At 47.4% G+C, this 23,365-nt stretch overlaps 1 long non-coding RNA gene across 1 annotated transcript in view; it reads right to left on the reverse strand.

Annotated features, from left to right (window-relative positions):
• Positions 1-23,143, reverse strand: part of LOC149128546 (uncharacterized) — a 70,334-nt gene extending 47,191 nt beyond the window's left edge. The window contains exon 1 of the long non-coding RNA XR_016213218.1: positions 22,938-23,143. This is a non-coding gene — a long non-coding RNA (uncharacterized LOC149128546). The remainder of the gene's footprint in view (positions 1-22,937) is intronic.
• Positions 23,144-23,365: the final 222 nt, after the last annotated feature.

Below are 23,365 nucleotides of genomic sequence, written 5' to 3' on the forward strand. Positions count from 1 at the left end.
CAACTGCCTGCTAATGTGCCTGGGAAGACAGCAGATGGTGGCATCAATGTGGGAGACCCAGATGGAGTTCCTGGCTCCTGGCTTCAGTCTGACCCAGTCCTGCCTATTGAGGGCATTTGGGGAGTGAACTGGCAGAAGGAAGATAATTCTCATTCCCACTTTCCCCACCTCCCTTTCTTTCTCTCCCCCCACCATGTGTGTGTGTTGTGTGTGTGTGACTCTGCCTTTCAAATAAATGGATAAATAAACCTGAATAAACAAAGAATAGTTGAGATAGTATCCAACAGTTAGAACTTAGATTCCTCAGTAAGATTCAGAGTCCTGTCTTCTCTAGATAATCCCAGGCCCCCAGGCCATCATTCATTCATGTGTTCATTTAACCATTGTGGGTGATCCTGTGCCTGGCTGGAAGACTACCTGCCTGGCCTATGCAGGAAGTCAAGAGGGTGTGGCACACCATGCCCCCCAGGGAAAAACCCTGGTCAAGGGCTCAGCATCATGAGACCCTCCACATACGATGTGACTGCTGGCAGGTAGCAGGGGCTCCAGGCACATTTCTCCCCACCCCCACGTCCTGTTGAAGGGCCTTGTAATTTTAACCTAGGTAAACAGCTCCCTGGTGTGTCCCAGACCCATAAAGACCACCTGGAAGGCTACATAGGCCACATGACCTTCAAGCTGATTGGAGATGCATAGAGGTGCCAGCATCAGCTTTATCCTGTAGAATTAGTGTTGCCCTGAACTAGCTACTCCTGTTTGCCTGCCCTATAAAAGCTTGTGCCCTAACTGCTAATAAATGGGCATGTTCACCAAAACTTGTCTCTGGTGCTTCTTGTCAAAGAACACTGTCGCCCCACCATCCCAGCAGTGTGGACCTCACAGGACAAGCCCACAAACCATGGGCCTGATCTCATTCCAAAAGCTGGATACCAAGATGGACAAGGCAACCAAGGGAGGCATCTCTTCAAGAAGCCCCCATATAGGGGCAACTCTGTCACAGTCTCGGCTACCTGTTTTCACCGAGATCACTTCTCTTGTTTATCATCTCTGTCCAGCTGCTTTGACTTCTTCCACTAGATGGGATGGTTAGAAAGGGCAAAGGGCTGAAGCAATGCAACAAAATGCTAACTTCTCTTTAATCTGTGGCAGGTGCCAGAGTGCCTATCCTATTATGTTCTGTCTTGGTATGAATACTTGAGTTTTTTTTTTTTTCCAAAAAAATTAAATGGAAAGATGAAGGTAAAGAGAGTTACTTGCAAGGCAAAGTCTAGAAGATTGAAGGAAGGAGTAAAAGAAATCATAGCAAGCAAAGGCTGTGTCCTTTGGTGTTTTCCTAGTGACTATATAAAGGATTTAAATTGTTTTTCAATGCTTTTTAAATGTTTACCTTCAGTTTCAGTTTCTTTAACACTGTAGGATGGGCCCGGGGAAGGCATATCAATGAAACCTAGCAGGTGCCACAGAGGGTACTGCACAGGTCCCAGGAAAGAGGCACCCTCCTGACCAGGAGTCAAAATAGGCCTCCAGGGAGGAATCCTTTAAATTAAAATGCGGATGAGAACATGTTAGGCCAATACAAGGTGGAAGGTGATGAGAGACGGGGCAAAGAATCCCCAGGCAGTGGGGATAGCTTGTGGTAGGCTGGGAGGGCAGACTCCAGGCTCTGGAAGTGATTTGGGATGGCAGGACAGTCAGCCTGCACAGTGAGGGTGTAAGGGGAGTCAGAGCTGAAAAGTGGGCGGGGCCCTGCCAGGCCTTATGAGCTCTGTGATGGCTCATAGATCACGTCCAGTATAGGCAACCAGGAACCACAGAGGGTTTTAGCCAGGGCAGGGATGTGTCAGTTTGCATTTTAAAATACTCCTTTGTCTGTTCTGTGGGGAAAAGATTGGGATGGGGTAAAAAAAAAAAAAAAAAAAAAAAAAGGTGGACAGACTAGGGGTTATTGGCACTGATCAGGCAAGAGACAATGGTGGCTTGGTCTGGGCTCCTGTCAAGGGAAATGGGGACTGGTGCTTGATTCCTAATGACTGCAAGGAGTGGAGAACAAAGTGAGCATCCAGTCCAGCACCATGGCCCTAGCACCTAGCACACTTCTTGATACTCAGCGTAAAGGAGTAATGAATATTTACTGAGTAAATCAATCAATAAATTAAAGACCTGATCAACAAACAAGGAGATACTTAAACCTCATTCCCCCAGTGAACAACGTTTAAAACAAACAGTTAGGGGGCCGGCGCCGTGGCTCACTTGGTTAATCATTCGCCTGCAGCACCAGCATCCCATATGGGCGCCAGGTTCTAGTCCCAGTTGCTCCTCTTCCAGGCCAGCTCTCTGCTGTGGCCTGGAAAGGCAGTGGAGGATGGCCCAGGTGCTTGGGCCCCTGTACCTGCATGGGAGACCAGGAAGAAGGACCTGGCTCCTGGTATCAGATCGGCGCGGCGCAGCCCACCCACCATAGCAGCCATTTGGGGGGTGAACCAACGAAAGGAAGGCCTTTCTCTCTGTCTCTCTCTCTCTCTCTCTCACTGTCTAACTCTACCTGCCAAATTAAAAAAAAAAAAAAACAGTTACCCATTTGAGAAGGCCTACCATGTCCCATCTCCACATCACCTCCAGGCCTCAAAAACTCCTGCAGCCCAAGTGCTCTTGCTCCCATTTCAAAGGCCAGAAAATAGAAAGGTTGAGCAACTTTCTCACATTCACCCAGGGAACAGGAAGCAGAGCTAAATAAATGCTTACTCTGGTATGTCTTCTGTACCTCATGGGTTCTCAGAACGTGCCCTTCCACACTGAACTGCCCAATGTCCGGTATCTCTAGCCATCCCCTCCAACTCTACTGTAGGTAAAAGGGCATGGCTACCAAATGAAATGAAAGTTCAAAAACATGAACCTGAAGTTCCTGGATATCTAGTTCTGATACTGCATTACCTTCATCATTATCAATGCGCATTTAGTGAGCACTTCTGTATACCACATGCTGTGCTGGACAATAAGGGTATAAAGAACTGTATATGTTCCCTGTATTTCAGGAACCCGTAGTCCAGTGTGGGAGGATTTGGGATTGGGGAAGGGTTGGGGGGGTTCTGTAAGAGCATATGCAAAGGTTAGAGTGGTGAACATGGCCAATTCACGCAGGAGACCAGAGGGTGGGGCCTGTGAGGGAGAGGGGGCCAGATGAGAACGGGAAGGTGGGTGGATGTGCACCTGAGCTGGAGCCAGACCAGAGGGGACAAAGGGAAGGCCATAGAGTTAAAGATGCTCCGTGATGGGCCAGGCAGGACGGTGACCACTTGGTTACGAGAATGAATGGGTGAACGCCTGCCTAGAATGTCAGAGACTCTGCTTATTTCCCTGAGAACAGCTGCCCAGCAGACTCCTGTCCCCCAGCTCCAGTGTGGCTGCTGGGACATTTTATTGTCCTTTGAGCCAAGAAATCCTCAGAAGTAAACCAAGGGACAAAGCAGGGACTCAAGCCTCTGCCCCAGCTCCCTAGACTGCAAAAGCTTCCTTCTCCCTTTGTTTCTCTCTTCACCTGTCAAAATTCACAAATCGCATCAACCCGCTTGCCCCTCCAACCAAATAACTCCATCTTTGGATAAATAAGAAGAGGAGATCGAGGATTTGAAGAGACACTTATTTATCTCTTTACCAGACAGGCTAATGAATAATTTCATGTTTGCAAAAGCTCATTTTGAAATTTGAAGACAAGAGATATATTGCCAAGGCAGCTCTAATACTGCGACATTAATTTTGCACTGAAAGATTTACTCAAAAATTAGATTTTACAATTTTAATGCCTCCATTCTTTTCTTTAAATAAGCTGTGAAATACAGTTAATTAGACTTAAACCCTGGAAGCTTAGACATTTGAGCTTTGGTGTAAGCTACAAAAGAAAGCAAGCTTTTTCACTTGCAAATTAAATCTAAATTCATTACACGCCTAAACCTATACCACTTGCATAAATCCTACTGGGCTGAGGAAGGGTCTTCTCCAGGCTCCATTTGTCTCCCTACAGAATTCTGGATGCAAAGAAGGATTGGAGAAAATGAAAGGAGAAACAGACTGGGATTGGAAAAGACGGAGAGCACCTGACAAAGTTGTTGTGGGCAGTGTTAGTGTATTCTTTGGAACAACAGCCCAGAGAATTGCTCTCTGGTGAAAGAAAAGAGTCTGTGCTCACAAAACACCAGAGAGATATTGCATATTAGGTTCCCACCACAGGGAGTCACGGGTTCAAAGAAGTAGAACAAACAAGCCAATCGACAAAAAACTGTTTAGCTTTGTCTCACCCAGAATCTCCTGAACATATTTGACAGGTGACACCCTTTTCGTATCAAAACACCTAATATTAGGATATTCTGTTTTGTGGAACACAGCCTGTTCCGGACCCCAACATCTCCATGGGAACTGGCCTTGGGGTCTCAGCCCAAAATGTTGTTCTCTTCCATGTTGATCGCGTCAGTGTGAGCTGTGAAACTATCATATACACAGCTGGCCACGAAGCACAAAATGGAATTCCTTACAGGTTGAAGAACCTGGGGTGCAGGACACATACAGCACAATACTGCACTCGTGAGCCTATCTGCTGGACGCAGCTCCGCATGCTAATCAGAGAAACAAACTGTTCCAAAATGTAAGGAAGCACTGGACTGTTCAGACCAACTGCCCACCCAAGGCCAGCATCCTTCCACAAAGCCTGGGACAGCTTCATTTAGTGCCTGAGCACTTACAACAGGGAACTCTGCCCCACAGACATCTACCTTGTCTCTGAACAGTGCCGCCTATAAGGCTACCTCTTTGTAAGAACCTGCACTGACCTGGAGAACAACTGGTGCTGGACCCTGCCACATGTACTCCACATTGCCTGTACATTCCTGTACAAGGGAAATACCTCCAGTATTTCCCCATCCTTGTCTATGCTTCTGGATCAAAGAGACCCTTTCTCTTGCTACCATTTTGTGCCAGATTCCATGGTGAAATCCCTTCCCTTCACCCCCTGTCTACTACTTCTTCAACAAACTATAGGTCCCATTGAGAAGTTACTGAGGCAAATTGGTCTTCTTCCTGGAAGTGTCCATTGTTAATTTTTTTTATTTATTTGTTTTCATTTTATTCAAAAGGTAGAGAGATTGTCCATCCTGATTGATTCCCCAAATGCCTATAAAGGCCAAGACTGGGTCAGGCCAGAACCGGGAGCCCAGAACTCAAAGAACTTGAGCCATCACCTGCTGCCTCCCAGGGTATAAAATAGCAGGAAGCTGAATCAGAAGCAGAGTAGCCAGGACTCAAACCAGGTACTCCAATATGGGATGCAGGTGAACCAAGCAATGACTCAACCCATTAAGTCACAATGGCCACCCCTGAAATTGTCCAATATTAGAAGCTTCTTTAATGCCTTGATGTTTGTCCACCAGCCCTACCTGTATGACCTGTTAGCAGAGGCCTTTTATCTAGCTGCAGGTATTAAATAAATCTTTTTTTTTTATTATTTTTTGACAGGCAGAGTGGACAGTGAGAGAGAGAGACAGAGAGAAAGGTCTTCCTTTGCCGTTGGTTCACCCTCCAATGGCCACTGCAGCCGGCGCACCGCGCTGATCCGATGGCAGGAGCCAGGTGCTTCTCCTGGTCTCCCATGGGGTGCAGGGCCCAAGCACTTGGGCCATCCTCCACTGCACTCCCGGGCCACAGCAGAGAGCTGGTCTGGAAGAGGGGCAACTGGGACAGAATCCAGCGCCCCGACCGGGACTAGAACCTGGTGTGCCGGCGCCGCAAGGCGGAGGATTAGCCTAGTGAGCTGCGGCGCCAGCTCGGTATTAAATAAATCTAACCAACCCAATCAACTGTAGGAAGTCAGCCACATGCCTAAGTAGACACCTTCGTCTGTGTCCATTATTATCCAGGACACATGCTGTAGCCACTGCCTATTATAATTATTCAGGACGCAATTCATCTTTAGAGAGTAGTAACAAAAACCATAACAATAACAACAATTCTACCTTACTCTTGCAGTCCACCGAGTGTTGGCATAAACTTTATCTAATGTGACTATCACCAAGGCCCAAATCATAAAATTTACATTTGCTTTTAATGATAGCTACAACAGAAACAGGTTCAAAAAGGTTGAGTGACTTTCACAGTAGCAGAGCCAAAAGCCAAGTTCCCAGAGTCCCCGTTCAGTATCCTTATAAAATGTCATGCTGTCTCCAAATTAAAAACTCCAAATTCCACATTTTCACTTACTCCCATGGCTCTTGGAGTCACAGAGGGGAGGCAAGGCTATCTTGCCTTTGAAACGACCAACAGATTATTCTGTAGATGACAGAATTAAAAAAAACAATGCTGTGAGTTCAATTCTGACTCCACCGTTTGCCCCTGTGTAATTGTGAGCAAGGCACTTCACCTTTGGAGTTAAGATCAGAGTTGGAGTTGTAGAGCTATTGGGAGGGGCAGATGAGATCACACACACAGCGTGCTTGGTGCATGGGATGCACTCAACAAATGTTAGACTGAAAAGGAATGTGGACCAGGGAAGCCAAAAGAAAAAAAAGTCTTCTTGGGAGAGGTAAGATTTAAATTGGGCTCAGGAAGTGGTTGTAGGTGTGGGGATGTGCAATATGGAAGGAAGCTTATGAAAGGTGTCCAGGCAGGGAGCTGGAAAGTACACTGGGGTGGGGGAGTTATAAACAAGACATAGTTTGGAGCAGCAGAGTTTATGCTGTGGAGAGCGGAGAGCAAGCAGGAAACCCAGCAGATTGGGGCTGTGGAGTTCAGACTTGTTTCTGAGGCGAGGGGACTCGCTGAATCAATGATAGTTATGACTGGTAACTGGAAGCAGGGAGACACTAAAGTGCACCGGCAGCTTTGGGGGGTCTTGTGGTGGCCCAGGTGACAGGAACATAAGCCAAACTCTTACCTTTTGCTTGGCCTTGTTTGCGATCTCCAAGTCTCCCTCTCCTCCTCACCTTGGGTGCACCAGGGAGAATCACTGGGTCTCTAGGATAGACTGTACTCCAAGACTCCTGTTCAGATGGAATCAGGCTATGTGGTACTGACCACAGCCTGCCAGTCAACAATTAACACAGCTCTAACTCCGGCTTGAGAGAGTTCTTGAGAGAGCTGCCTTCCTGGGGACTAAACCCCTGGCCTGGGGACCCAGCCATGCCCACTACAACTCGGCATGTGAAAACAGCAATATGACAGCAGATAGCCTTCAGGGAGCTTGCAGTCCAGCACAAAGGACAACAAGAAAGACTATAATACTAGGTCAAGTGTGATTCAAAGAGATTTTTAGCATAGCTCTGGATAAGCAACTATGGCTCTCCTAAAGAAAAATGACCAGAGAATCATCACAGGTCTCCATTTGTTTTCTAGCCAATATGACTATTTCCATCAGGTTCATGCCATCTGTCTATGAAGGAGTGGCATGGGAAATGGTCAACATCATTTGCTGACCTGGATCTAGAGCCCCTGCTTTTATCTCTATGCATGCTCCAGACACCAGCTCGTCTTTGACTGCAGTCATGGTTGCTACTCCACCAGCCATCAAGGCCTTTGCCCCTCTTTTAGGTCTCAAACATATCTACAACGGGATTGGAGGAGAAGCCTTTTCAAGGAAAACAAACAAACAAACAAAAAATACCAAGGACTATTCTGGTTGCAAATTGAGCAGCTTCTGCATGCCTGATGCATCTACACCTCACTCTTACTGATGTCCAGGCAGCCTTTGCAGCCAACACCATCTTTCCCTGGCTGACACATGCTGTTACCTTCCAAGATCAGAAGCAGATACCATGTCCCTTTTCACTATAAATTCCATTTCTCTTCCTAAATCCTAAATCCTTGGATGGGCAGGCAAGTTGCTCTGTCCAGAGCAACAAGTTGATGATAGTGAAGCCCTAAGCATCTCCCAGGCCTCAGGTCTTACCCTCTGTAGTCTGTATCCCATGGTTCCACAGGCAAATGCTTTTCACAGTGCACTTCTGTGACATTTCCCCAGCTTCAGCCTCCCTGCAACTCCCATTGTCCTTGCAGAAAATTCACAGCCTTCTTAGGCACAGCGACAGTGTCCTGTGTGAATCATTTCTCTCTGCCTTCCCAGCCTCATCCCTGGGCACTCCCATCACACACCTGCTCTCCACTCATTCAGGTTGGAGGTTTCCAGATGTGGCCTGCTCTCCACTGGTGCCTAGCCCACCCCATATACACAGAGAATGTCCCTTCATCCCCCGGCTCAAACACTGCCTCCCCCAGGAAACCCTCCTTGACCTGATAAACAGAAGCAGCCACAACTGTTCTCTGTGGATCCTGCAGTGCTGGATTTGGACTTGCATTATATTTGGACAGGATAATGCCACTTTGATAATTATGTATGTTCTCTCTCCACAAGACATAGAATTGTGGCAAGAGTTCAGACTCAGAGTCTAACAGAGCTTAGATCAAATTCCAGCTCATCATTGACTGGCTGGGTGCCCTTGAGCAAGAACAGACCTTAGTCTCGGCTTCCTCCTGTGTACAGTGGTAATGAGGAGAATGAGACACACCACATGAGGTTGTTGTGAGGATTAAATAAGTTAGTGCACATAAATCACACTGCCTGGTAGACAGTAAGCAGCCAAGCAACGTCGAGTTATTCTATTTTAGACCCTGGAACCCTAAGTTTCTACTACATGGGAATAATAGCTGCATTTGTTTAGCACTTGCTAGCTTTACTTGTACTGGCCCATTTGGTGTTCCTAATAAACTCGTGAAGACACTCTGTTGTTCTCTCCATTTTGCAGATGGGAAAATAGAGGCAAAGAACCCCATGAACTTGCCAAACGTATAGCCAGGAAGCAGCAGATCCTAAACTAGGAAGTCTGGCTCCAGAGCCCTTTGCCTCTTTAGATATTCATGAAACATTCATTGTATTAAAAAAAAAAATGAGCCAACCAACCCATTCAACTTTGTATCCTCACTGCCTAGCACGGATCCAACACATAATTGGTTCTCATCAATGGGCTCTCCCCCTTATCCGCTCTCCACGTCTCCTTGTGTTCATGTGACGCTTGACTCAGGGGCCCAAGCAGGAGCAGACTTCCACCATCCTAACAGTCTCACAATAAACAAATGCAGTAAACAGAGCAGGCTTCATGTTCACTATGGAAGGGGACAAAGACTTCTCCCCCGTACAGGCAGTCTCAGCCTCTCTGCTCTACCCCATACGTCCCGACACCTGCCATCAACTGCAGGGAGAGAACAGGAAAAGTGCAAGTCCCAGACAGCGAGAGATAGAGAGAGCAGTTGACTCATTAGCTGCATATTACATTCTGACGTTTGAACCTGACGGAATCCAAGTCAGGCTGGAGTAACGAGTTAATCCCAGGGGTGAAGACAGGCCTGCAGCTCCTCAGCTATTAGCAGCATGCCGCTAAAGGAGCCCTGCCGAGCCCACGTGTGCCACAGTTTGCTCCCCACCACTTGCAGTCCTTCTGGAACCTGCCTAGTCTGGCCCAGCCAAACCTCAGGGAGACGGGCACAAGACAGGGGTTCAATACACGTTGGCCCAGTTAGGAACTGATTAAAGAGTGGGTCCCACCACCCTGCTTCACCCAGGTAGAACCAAGCCTCCTAGGATTCTGTGCCCCAGCTAGCAGGTCACACATCTCCTAGGGGTCATCTTGTCCAGGCTCCTGCCTTTGGGTCCCTTTTCTAGAGTCATATTTCAAAGTAAATTCTCCTTTCAGTGAACCACAAAGAAAAATGATCATCAATGTCCCCAGATTTATATTCTCTCTCTCTCTCTCTCTCTGTCTCTCTCTGTGTGTCTTTCTCTTTCTGGGTAGTGCACATACAGACACACACAGACACACAGACACACACACACACACACTCCATGATTTATCAATCAAATAGTAATTTTGCAAACCACCAAACCTATCAGTCCCCTTCAGCCTGCACGGTTACCCATGGTTTAGTGGTGTTGGATCCAGAGCTAGTCAGAGGGTGGTGCTGGCACAAATCTACAAAAGACAAGACAAGAAGTAAGCAAGGGGGAGGCATCCCACCTACCGCCTCCTCCAGCTCTCTTCTCCAGGCAGGGCCGTGTCTAACCCCAGGCCACAGAATTCATCGCTCACTCTGATTCAGTGGGACAGTTATTTTATATTATTAAAATAAGAGATTATCATCACCACCAATCTCCATCTCCTTTCCAATCTCATCTGAAAAGCAGGCATTGCCTCCTGCTCCCGGACCCCTAATTCTCTCTGCCTCGGCTGTTAAATCATTTAACCTGGCAAAGTGTCGGGAGATGCATTTTACATGAGAGACACGAGGCAGGATAAATCTGGGCTGACTGCGGTGTCTGAAAAGAAATATCTGTGGTGCGACCGAGGGTCAAAGGAGGCCTGGGTGGGATGCAAAGTCAGGAAAGGTGGGGGCTCCCCCCCTCTTTCCTTCTGTTCAGGGAACGAGATAGCCGAAGCCTGATCCCTGTATGCAGAGAACTGAAACCCAAGTCAGAACACGGCTGTAAAGGGCCAGTGCACGTCATGCAAGCAGGCCTTCCCTCTGACCCCCGGACGGCTAAGATGGAACGAACATCATCACACATGGCCTTGTCAGGCACTGGGACCCTGCTGAGGTCCAGGATGCAGCTTCAATTTGATCCACTCAAAGTTGGGCTGCAGAGCTGGGGACTGACAGAGTTGCCTCAGAGTGTCTGGCTGTACAGATTGCCAAGCATGCTCCCTTGGTTTTTAGATGAAGAAACCAAAGTCCAGAGAGGGCATGGGACTTCAGCAATGAAAGAAGGTACTAGTGAAAACCAGAACTTGCACGAAGTTTGTACTGGGACCTTGGTCTAATAGGTTTAAGACTATGTTCACTGCTGTACACTTAACCCTTTGTGATCTGTAAGTGACAAGTCTGGCTACTCAGGAGCCTTGCTGAGAACACACAGAAGCTACACTAACTCACAAATTCATTTTATCAACTTACATCCAGGGTCTACCATGTGCCAGTCTTGAGCTGCAAGCTGGGAATGCAAAAGAACTGTGGCCCAGGCACAGCCCTGTCATCAAGGGCTCATGTTCAGACAAAGCCACAGGAATAAATGGAAGGTGCTGTGGGTACCCCAAGCTTGAGGCCAAGCAACCAACTGCTAAAAGCAATGCCAGGCATGTGGCTTTGGGAGTGTAGGTTAAGAACAAAAAGTCCCCATGATTTATCAGCAAGACAAGGATTTTGCAAAGCACTATGCAAAAGCCCCACAAATTCCTAAGTGCCCTAGAGTTAGAGTTCAAGGTTGCTCATTTCTTGTTTGACCTAAAAGAGGGACCCTTCAAGTTGCTCTAGGACATCTGGCATGAAGACAGTAGGTCCAGGGCCCACAGCCAGGAGTCCTATGTCAGCTGTGATGTCTGTTCAGCCTTCTACACTTAGACTATGAATGGACTTCATAAAGTTTATGGAAAACACAATTAAAAGAAGCTTATTTTGATGTAAATGTTTTAAATTCCATGCATAGTTTTTTAATAATATGTATTTGCCATGAACTCTTTGAAGACCCCTCATGTGCAGGGATTTCAAAAGCTTTTTGGCACCAACATAAACTTGCCTTTCAATTCCATTTTCCATGAACTTTTCGTGGTATCCTTGTATAGCAAGCACTGCAAATGGGGGTGGGAGTGCAGGGTTGCCAGATCTAGCAAATAAAAATAAGGCTGCCCAGTTAGATTTGAATTTCAGATAAAGAACAAATACAATAATTTTGTAATATAAGCATGTCTCCAAAGTTGCATGAGACATATTCTCACTAAAAAATTATTCCTTGTCTGAAATTGAAATTTAATCGTAAATTTGTATCTTAACTGGAGCTGGGATAGCGAACCACTCAGAAATCGGATGCACTTGACTTGGATGAGAGAAAGCTGGGCTTGGGGACCATGGAAGGTTCTAGGAACCCATTAGGTGACCTTCAACTCCCAGGGGAAGCTGAGCCTTCCCTCCAGTACCGCCCCTCCCAACCCAACAGCAACTTGAATGTCCTCGTGCAGCTGTGCTAACTAGGATGCTCTTCCCCAAACAACAGATTAATTGATTTAAAACTTTTAATGCCAGATGCTTGGTGGAAGCATTTTAATAATCCTCAAGTCAGAATTAATCATGTCTCCTGATCTTTAAGGAGGGCAGTTATTAAATCCTGCAGAGGCAGGGGATGGGGCAAGAAGGAGAAAAAAGCTGCTCTAATGAGAGCCCTGAGGCCCAGCTGCAGGGGTTCAGGTGGGGGCAGAGGCAGGGACAGCTCTGTGTGGAGTCTGTCCAAATGGAGAGTCAGGATGTGTTTGGTAAACTAACCCTGGCCCTGGATCCTCATAGCCCAAGGCCAAGATGGAGGAAAGGGGAGCACCAGCCCAGAGGTTCTCCCACAGATCAGGCCAGAGGACCAGCTGATTTGTGAATGATGGATCCAGGGTGTGTGTGCTCAGCCCTGAGAGGACTGATCCCCGGGATGAGGTACTTGCTGCTGAGTCCTCTCACTCACTCCCTTTCCTCTAAAATTGTATTTATTGATTTTTATTTATTTGAAAAGCAGAGAGAGATCTTCTGTCTGCTGATTCACAACCCAAATGTCCATTAATAGCCAGAACTGGGCCAGGCCAAAGCCAGGAGGCAAGAACTGCATCCAGGTCTCCCACATGGGTAGCAGAGACACAAGTACTTGAGTTATCACCTGCCGCCTCCCAAGGTGTATATTAGCAGGAAGCCAGATTAGAAGTGAAGGTGGAACTCAATGACAGGCACTCCAGATACTAGACAAGCTGCTGCATAGTCCACCAAGCCACAGTGCCAACCCCACTCACTCCCTTTTCATTTCCAAAGAATTTTAGATTAACCCACTTCTCTGAATTGTGGGATGGGGAAAAGGAAAAAAGTCTCCTTCTGTGAAGCCAGGGCTTCTCTCCGGCCCTCCACTCTGCAAAGCACCCAGCACCCTCCTGCTCACCATTCCCTCCTTCCCACTGCCCTCCATGACCTCCAGCGTTCTCCTTCTCTTTCTCTTGCTAGGGTTTGGAAGTAGTTTTCCCTTCAAAACTCAGGCTGAAATTTGGTCTCCATTGTGACAGTGGTAGGAGACAGTGGGCCTTGGGCGGGGGAGGTATTTGGGTCATGAGGACAGAGCCCTCAGGGATAGAGTGCTGCTGCTCTCACGGGAATGGATCAGCTATCACAGGCATATGACCCCTGTTTCTTCCTCACTTGTCCACTCACCCTCCCACTTTCTGCCGTACTTGAAGCAGCATGAGGCCCTGACCAGAAGCCAAGCATATGCCGGCACCATGCTCGCGGACTTCCCAGCCTCCAGAACCAGGAGCCAAATCGATGTCCTTCCTTTATAGACTACCTGTCCTCAGGCAGTGTCTCCTCTCACTCCAGCCTGTGCTGTCTAGTTCCCAAACTCCTTTCCCCATCTCTACCTGGAATCCACACAAATTCTTCCATTGTGTCTCCAAACCCTTCTCTCCTTACCCACCCAGCTGCCAGTTCTCTGTCCCAGACTCCCCAGCCTCCTACACTGAGAACATACCAAGCACTTCACCAGTATATGTTCTAATCTTTTTAACTCTCCCATGCAGCTATCAACTTTTGTTTACAGAGAAGTAAACTGAGGCTTAGTTACATTCTGTGACAGCCACAGAGCCTTGAGCCACCAGCTTCAAGCCCCACCCCCACCCTGAAGACTTCCTGGCCTCACTGTGTCCTCTTGACCTTGGCAAGACATCCGCAGGGAGCTAATTTTGTACATGATAAAACCAAGTGTCCTGCCCCACTCAAAGCTCCAAAAGTCAGGGCCCACGATGTGTCCTCCTCTCCAGTTCTAACACCCTACAGCACAGGGAGGGGTATCTGAGCACCTGCGAATAGTCAAATGGCAACAGAAGCTCATGGCTGGGGTGAAGCCCTCTAGGCACTTAAGCTCCCCTGGGAATTCCATTTCTCGTGAGAGTCATTCCAACTACTGGGGGTGGGAGCACTCCCACTGTGCCCCAGATACCCTCAGCCCAGTTACACAAGCTCTGAAAGTAGGCAGGAGCCTGTCAGTGGTCTCCACCTCATATGGGGTTCAACTCAAAAGTGACACCAGAACAGGACAGCCTTGAAGGTGTCACACTCTGCCCCCTATTAATGCTGAACACCCTAGGCTCCCATGGTCCCCAGATGCCCTACTGTCAAAGCTAAATCGATATTCCCTTTTTTCTCTGCAAGAACATCTCAGTAATCCTAATTGGTCACTATGGCAACCCCAGCTGCAGCTACTCATGGCCTCAATGAAGAGACAGAAGGATGAGAGGGGGTGAGATGGAGGTTAAGCCTACTTATTGTATAATGCTCTGCCTTTGATATCACCTAGATCCACATGCTAAGTACCTGGAAAGAAACAAAATCCCGTGTAAATTAGAATGATACCATCCAATCCCCTGCTTACACCCTCACTAGCAGCGGCCGATAAGGCTATTGTCTGCAGCCTTTGGGGCTGACCTCCCTGTCTTGGAGGCTGATGGAGTTTCAGTGGTGGGTCACGTTCATCAGGGAGAAAGGGCTGGGGCTGTGCAGAGGTTGCTGCTGGAAATACCCCCAGCCAGGGAATGGGGCAGCAAGACACACATGGCAGGCAGCTTTGCCCATGTCTCCTCCTTGCCAGAATCTAGGGCTGGCACTCTAAGCCCTCGCCAGATGGACCACCCCCACTCGGATGGATCCACTCATAGTCTGTTTGCTGCTGCTATGCTAGAACATCTCAGGCTGGGTACAGAAGTGCATTCGCTCATGGTCTGAAGGCTGGGCAGTGCAAGGCAGAGGGGCTGCACCTGGCAACTGCCTTCCTGCCACACAGTAATGGGCCAGAGGGCAAGTAAGCACAGGTCAGCCAGACAGGGAGACATGGGTTGAGCTCATCTTTTACCCCAGGAACCCACTTCATGGTAACTAACCCATTCCCTTGAAAATGGCATTAATCTGTTCAGAAGGGCCATGTTCCCACAATGTAATCACCCTTAAAGGCCCCACCTCTTAATGACATTACGATGGCAATTAAGCTTCAACATAAGTTGGGAGGAGACATGCAAACCATGACCATGACAGGAACTCTCAATGCCCCCCATTTGGGCAGTGGACTCAGGGATGAAGTTCATTCATTCTCTCTCTCTCTCTCTCTCTCTCACACACACACACACACACAACACTTCCTGGATGTAAATTCACCTTCCCATACAGAAAAATCTCTGCTATCTTTATTTTTCAAAGACTTATCTTGGTGAATTGACTCACATGGTTGTGGAACCTGAGAAGTCCCTCCATCTGCCATCAGCAAGAGGGTGGCCTTGTTCCAGACTAAACCCAAAGGCCCAAGAACCAGCTAGATGACAGTGTCTTCCTCTGCCTCTTTGTTGTTCAAGCCCTCATTGGATTGTATACCATCTACCCACCTGGGTGAGGGTGGTCTACGTTACTGAGTGTACTCATTGAAATGTTAATTTCTTCCAGAAACACCCTCATAAACACACCCAGAAATGATCCTTTGCCAGCTATCTGGGCATGCTTTAGCCCAATAAACCTGACATATGAACTTAACCCTCACCATTCCCTGCACCCCTTTCCCCCAGCACTGCTGGCTACATGGGCTTCGCCTTCACACTGCAACTCCATGATCCTCCCATTGCCGAGGTGATGTTGCCTCTCCCTGTGGCCTCAGGCTCCTCCAGCTGTGCCCTGTATACTGTATTCTCAGAGCCAGGCTTCCTCCCCATCCCAGGAGAGTGGGTCCAAATTTTCTCTCCCAATGCACTGCCCTGGTTTAAGCTCAACGGTGCCCCACGTGGAACTCCTGACCTGTTTCTCACTTGGTACAACAGAAGAGCCCAGGTTCCTATCCTGCCCTTGCTGGGGTTAGAGGCTAACAAATCTTTCTGTAAAGCTTAGCATCCAGCACAGCCTCTTTGCTTGGCTCAGCTGCCCAAGTGCATTTGCAAGGAACTTTTGATCCTGCCTTCAAAGACACCACTTTCCTGGGAGCCTCTCTAAGTCTCCATGACCTGTTTGGGACCATTCTCCCTGGAGGAGGGCCTATGTTTTATATTTCTGAGTGTTCGATGTGAGAAAGCCTTATTTATTCTGGCTCCCTCTGTGTCCCCCTTTCACACGGTCATCCTTCAGCACACACAGCAGCACACAGTGGTCAACCACCGTCTCTGAACTCTGCTCAACACCCACAGCTTTTCCTGCTTCCTGCCAAGTCCCTCTCACAATGTTCCATCTTACACCCATTTACAGGACACTTAGTCATGTACCAGTCACAGGTAGGGATATGAATAATCAGAGACATGTTCCTCTTTTATAGTCCAAAGAGGACCAGAGAGCACACACCTGCCTACTGTCTAGTCTAGAGAAGATAAGGCCTTTCTCTTAGATATGTCTGAAAATACAGAGGCAGAATGCAGGAGTACGGGTGAGAGGGAATACAACTTTGGAGCTCCACATATCTTGGTCTGAAAGCTTGGACAAACTGTTCAACATCTCTGAGCCTCAGCTTCATGGAGATCACAAGGCCTAGCTTGACCATTGAAAGGAATAAACATGATACAATATTGCCTGAAAGAAGGCTTTGATGGTGACAAAATGTGATACAAATATCTGAAGATGGCATGACCACAGCAGGGACACGGGACAGAAGTCTTTTGGCCTTGGTTGGTGATCCTGTTTCTCACCTCATGGATGCTATGGATGCAGTTCCGGGAGAGGAGGAATCACTTGCCCCTGTCGGGCTATGACCCTGTGCATTGTCACCTTCTCCCACCCAGGTAGGTCCAAGTAGGTTGTCCTGGCATGAGAACATAAAGGGCGACTCCTTCTGTCACCTCCTGCCCATAGACAGAGGACAGATGTGAGCCTTGGATGTAATGATGGCCCTTTTACTTCTGTGTCCCAGTTGTACCTGCCTGGGGACACGATCCTGCTGGCCCTCATTAGGTAGTTTTTCATCAGGAAGGTAGGAGTAGGTGCACTTCAGATATCTCATTTGAGACCCAACCTCTCCTGGGACAGAGTTAAAGAAGGCAATGTGCTTACGCTCATCATACCAATGAGGAAACTGAGGTAAGAGAGGTAAAGCGACTTTTCCAAAGCCCTGGAGCCAGCAAGTTGCAGATCCGAGTATTCCAACTCCCAAGTGCAAAGCCTATGCTCCCGAGCTCTGCACTGCAGCTGCCTGCCCCCCAGAAGCCTGCTCCCCACGCCCCACTCATCTGCTGATCTGGCGGGGTAAACACTGGAAGAAGGCCCTTTGCTCCCAGGGCATGTCGAGTGGAATAGCAGGTCAGGGTTCAGCTGCATTGCTGGCGGCAGAGGCTGCAGAGATCACAGGAGCCCTTCGGTGCTCAGTGGGGCTGGATGGGAGCAAGTGGATGTCTGGAGGAGATTGCAAGCAGTTATGAATATTGCTTGTCATGCTACCATCAGCAGACGCCTTTTTCAATTGACTAGTCGCTTGTATTTCCAGAATAGGGAGTGCCAGACGTATTTACTGCAGTGGAAGAGAATGCCAAAGGCCCTTGGAAAGACATCCAGCTGTCGAGTATCCAAGGAGGCCAGGGCAGTTTAACCCCTCATGGCCTAGAAATCAGAATTTCTGGGGCGCTGAGGATGAACAAACAAGGCAGTCTACATCTAAAATGAACTGAGACTTCAGAGTCTTTTCTAAGTTGCTTGTATGGAATTTAAGATCCACTTTCCTGTGTAAACAATGCTAACAGAACTAACATTATTGAGTCCTGCTATGTACTAGATGGAATTAAGACACACTATCTGTATTTTTCCCTATTACAACCTCACCTATAGGTGGCTTGCTGTCCACCAAATTAGTAATGCTCTACTCTTACATACGCAATCATCCTCAGTCTTCCTTATACTGGGTACAGCCATGTGACTCTAGAATGTAGACAGAAATCCTGTCACCACCTCCTAATCTGGCCCATAAAATTCCTCCTGCTCAATCCTTCAGGCCTCCACTGCTCCTCCATCTGCCTGTCTGATGCAAAGTACCCAGTGGAGGACTCCAAACTTGGCAAAGTTACATCCAATACAATAGAAGGATCCAGGTTCCCTAAAAATTGCATAAAGCCAAATCCCTCTACAGACGTACAGTGAACTGTGACATGACAAAGAATAAAACTTGATTGTATTAAGCCACTGATATCTGGTAAGCTTTGTTACTGAAGGCCACCCATGCTGGTGTATACATTGCCATCTGCCCTGTAACCTGTACCCTCACTCGGACTGAGATACCAGATAGCTAAGACAGGCATTTGGGTACAAAAAAGTATTTGAAGAATTAATTCATTTCCAAAGAGGGACATAAAACTGCCTGTTTCATGTTTGACCAAGAAATCCAATTTAATTCCTAGATTTTTTGTATAGGAAGTTCTCTACCCAGTGTATAATGCACTTTACAACATCTGCATGAAGAATCATCCAGCCTAGTGGTGAGCATGAGCTTAGCAGTTAAGAAGCCCATGTCTCACTGCAGGGTACCTGGATTAAATTCCTAGCTCCGACTACTGATTCCAGCTCCCTGACAATGCAGACCCTGAGAGGCAGCGGCAATGGGACAAACAACTGAATGGCTACCACACATGTGGTAAACTCACATTACATTCTCACCTCCTTGCTTTGGCCCTAGCCATGCAGGAATTTGGGGAATGAACCACCAGATGAAAGTGTTTCTCTCTTCCTCTCTTTCTTGCTCTCTCTACCCACCTCTCTCCATCTCTTAAATAAATAAATTCTTTTTTAAAAAGCCTTATTTTATTTATTTGAAAGACAGAGTTACAGATAGAGGTAGAGACAAAGAGAAAGAAAGGGGTCTTCCATCTGCTGGTTCACTCCCCAAATGGCTGCAATGGCTGGAGCTGAGCTGATCAGAAGCCAGGAGCCAGAAGCTTCTTCCAGGTCTGTGATGTGGGTGCAGAGGGCCAAGGACTTGGGCCATCCTCTGGTGCTTTCCCAGGCCATACTAGAGAGCAGGATCGGAAGTAGTGCAGCCGGGACTCAAACTAGCATCCGTATGGGATGCCGGCACTACAGGCTGTGCCACATCACTGGCCACTATTAAATGAATTATTAAATAATTATCTTCCAGCCTGCAGTTACACCCTCCAGTCAAAGGAAACCCAGCTATGGTGCAGCCTAGTTCAACTTTGGACAGCTCTGACTCAAAGAAAGCTTTTCTTTACCTTCCCTAACCCCCAGACTAGGTCGATTTCCCAGTTGTCAGCTTCCCATAACTATATGCTCTTCCTTCAGAGCATATGTTATAGATTACAATTTAAAAGTTATTTGTGCAGTAATTTGTTCCACGTCTGTCTCCCCACTACACTGTAAACATCAGAGGGCAGAGAGTGCATCTCTCTTCTTCCCAGCTACCTCTTCAGCACATGGAAGACCACTGCTAGGCATCCAATAAATACATGGACTACAGAGATGAACTTTTTTAAAATTTTACTTCATAATCGTACTAGTACTAATACAACAGAGATTAAGCCCCTTAATAATAAATGAACTATCCTAACTAGTTCATTAACAGTGTGTATCAGTTGCCTCATTTTACAAATGATGAAATTGAGGCTCAGAGAGGCACACGAGGGTGCCCAGCAAATAAGCAGCTGAGCCAAGATTCAGACTCAGGCACGGCAGACTCCAAAGCAAGTAATTTTTCCATCTAATTCCCACAATTGGTGGCCACATTCCTAATCCAGTCTATCTTGGGGCTGGCGCCGCAGCTCAATAGGCTAATCCTCCACCTAGCAGAACCGGCACACCAGGTTCTAGTCCCGGTCGGGGTGCCGGATTCTGTCCCGGTTGGCCCTCTTCCAGGCCAGCTCTCTGCTGTGGCCAGGGAGTGCAGTGGAGGATGGCCCAAGTGCTTGGGCCCTGCACCCCATGGGAGACCAGGAGAAGCACCTGGCTCCTGCCTTCGGATCAGCGCGGTGTGCCCGGCCGCAGCGTGCCAGCCATGGCAGCTATTGGAGGATGAACCAACGGCAAAGGAAGACCTTTCTCTCTGTCTCTCTCTCTCACTATCCACTCTGCCTGTCAAAAAAAAAAAAAAGTCTATCTTGGGACCGGCGCTGTGGCATGGTAGGTAAAGCTGGCTGCTCCACTTCCGATCCAGCTCTCTGCTATGGCCTGGGAAAGCAGTAGAAGATGGCCCAAGTCCTCGGGCCCCTGCACCCACGTGGGAGACCCAGAAGAAGCTTCTGACTCATTGCTTCGGATCGGCACAGCTCCAGCCATTGTGGCCAATTAGGGAGTAAACCAGTGGATGGAAGACCTCTCTCTCTGCCTCTCCTTCTCTCTCTGTGTAACTCTGACTTTCAAATAAATAAATAAATCTTTTTTTTAAAAAAAAGTCTATCTTGCCAACAAATTCCCCAATGCATTTTTTAGCTGCATTTAACCATTGCTCAAAGAGTTTCTGTAGGACAATGATTGAAGTTCTAAACCTGACTCTGAAGTTCTACCACCTTCCCACCCCCAACAGTTTTGGACCACACTTCTGTATCTAAGTAAAAGAAGATGTGTCTGTAGATGGAAAGGCTTCCTGTTCATGGGCTCTCTAAGCACTCTGCATAAGGATAAGGGCAGGGTAGGAGGGAGGAAGGAAGAGCCACTCAGATTTCCCCTATGTTCTCCATGTCGCCCTTGCTACCACAAATTGTGGGTAGGTTGGCAGTTTGTTTGTGGCCTAAGACAAGCAAGCTCAGTTCTGTCTCATAGCATATTCTTATACCAATCTTAGAAGCACAGTGACCGATTTTCCTAAGCCTGAAATTCAAACGCATGGTCTGACTCGTTGAATGTAGTGAAGTGGGAAAGAATACTTAAAGTTGCCAGTGACCTGGAATCCTAGGAAGGGCTGCATCAAAGGAAACTTCTTAATAGGACTCAGCCAGAGGAAACAAATCAACTCTCGAGCATGTCCTGAGTGTGTGTCATGTGGGAGGCAGGAAGGAGAAGGAAGCACCATGCCTGCACTCAAAAGTTTGAGAGGTAACTAGGGAAACCCAGTGCAAACACAGAGAAAATTCTGGAAGCTCTCCACCACCACACCCTGGGAAGAAGTCCTCTAGTCAGGCAGTGTTCATATGTGGAACACAGAACTCAGTGTCTCTTTCAGCTGCCCCTACCAAGCTCCCAAATAAATCCAGTTGCACTTAGGTTAATGGTGTGGGAGTCACTTCTTGCTCTCTTTTCTCTAAGTCCCCTCTCTTCCTTGTCCCCACTGGAGACCCCTCATCCTGACTACCTATATACTCCCTGGGAGTTTCCCACTCTTAGTCCAACTCAGCCTCCACATCTTTTGTTGTTGCTTTATTGGGCAAAACAATGTGGCTCTTACGCTGGCTTCAGCAGCACATATACTAAAACAATGTGGCTTTTTACCAGATCTTGTCTTCAAGTGTTCACATCCCAAGCTGCCCAGCCAATACAATCTCCACGCCCACACTATCAAGTCCTTAGCAAAAAACAAAAATTAAAAAATATGTCTTCTGGTTATCAAAACTTATTATAGAGGAAGGGGTGGGTATGTTATAAATAACTCACTCAAAAGCATTTCTGATTTCCTGTACATGGAGGTTCACCCTGTAGCATCTTACTCAAGACACTGCAGACCACAGAATCTGCTGTCCATGGTGCTGAGCTGGGAGGAAGTTGCAGATCATTATTTTTCCACTCACCATTCAGCCAGGGTTGTGGATCACCTTGCTCTACTCTGAGCCTCACCCATCTCTAACATAGGATTATCAATAGTACTTATCTTATGCGAAGCACTTTGCATTACATTTGGCACAAAGAACTCAGAAAATGGTAGAATTAATTATTATGCTATTATTCTACAGGACCCCTAGAACTGCCCCCATCTCCTCTGTATTCCCTGCCACTTCCCAGACACATTCTTTTCCTCTAAATCAACTGCTAGGGGCCAGCACTGTGACACAGTGGGTAAAGCTGCCACCTGCACTGCCAGCATCCCATATGGGTGCTGGTTTGAGTCCCAGCTGCTCTACTTCTGAACTAGCTCTCTGCTATTGCCTGGGAAAGTAGTAGAAGATAGCCCAAGTCCTTAGGCCCCTGCACCCACGTGGGAGACCCAAAAGAAGCTCCTGGTTCCTGGCTTCAGATAGGCACAGCTCCAACCATTGCGGCCAATTGGGGAGTGAACCAGAGGATGGAAGACCTCCCTCTCTCTCTCAGCCTCTCCTTATCTCTCTGTATAGCTCTGATTTTCAAATAAATAAATAAATCTTCAAAAAAATCAACTGCTAAATAGTATTTGGATAAGTGACACCACCCTCATCTTCTTCCATATGCTCTCCTTTAAAATGATACAAGGACAGACTTTTGGCCTAGTTGCTAAAACACCACTGGTGTCTGCATCCCATATCAGTGTACCTGAGTTTGAATCCTGGCTCTGTTCCTGACTCCAGCTTCCTGCTCATGTGCACCTGTGATGCAGCAGATGATAGTTCAAGTACTTAGGTTTCTGCCACCCATGCACAAGACCTAGATAGAGTTACTGGCTCCTGGCTTCAGTCTGGCCCAGCCCCAGCTATTGTGAGCATTTGGGGAATGAATGAGCAGACCGAAGTACTCACCCCCTCTCTCCCTCTCTCTCTTTCTCTCTCTCTCTCTCTCTGGCTTTCTTTGAAATTAATTAAATAGGTAAACATTTTAAAATAAATAAATAAAATCAATGCGAGTGTCCTCAGATATTTTGTTGTAAGAGTAAAAAGACACAGGACTTAACAAAACGACTAACCAGGGCTGTTGTCAATCATAAACAAGCTTAAATGTCTGTCATAACTAGTTCCACTGATTGAAATAAAAATGGAGCTTACCCCAGATACTTTCAGCCTTGATGTTCTTTCTTCATTGATTCATCTGGTGGCTCCTTCTCTGGTTCTTGAAAGAATATGCTCTCAAGTACTACCTGTGCTTCCTTCTCAGTGGCAAATCTCGTGCTCTGCTGAAATGGCCACTTATGAAAATTCTACTGTTTTCCTTTGTTTCCTCAACACCTTGCTGCACACCAGGCTCATGCTTTGGGTCTAAGCAAAATAAATTAAGGAACAAAAGAGCAAATTGAACATGATGAACACTTTTGCCCCAGTCTTTCACCCATCCCTGTATCCACACACCCTCTTCCATGTGTCTCAGAGTCTGCCCCACTAACGGAGTCTATTTTCCAAGCCCTTGACTTCGGGGTTATATAGGTGAGTTTCTTTGGACTCACAATGAAGCAGATGTGACTGTGAACCAGTTCAAA

The sequence above is a fragment of the Oryctolagus cuniculus genome, chromosome 1 (genome assembly GCF_051225735.1).
Source record: "Oryctolagus cuniculus isolate XC-2025 breed Fujian yellow rabbit chromosome 1, ASM5122573v1, whole genome shotgun sequence".
In the NCBI taxonomy this organism is placed as follows: Eukaryota; Metazoa; Chordata; class Mammalia; order Lagomorpha; family Leporidae; genus Oryctolagus; species Oryctolagus cuniculus.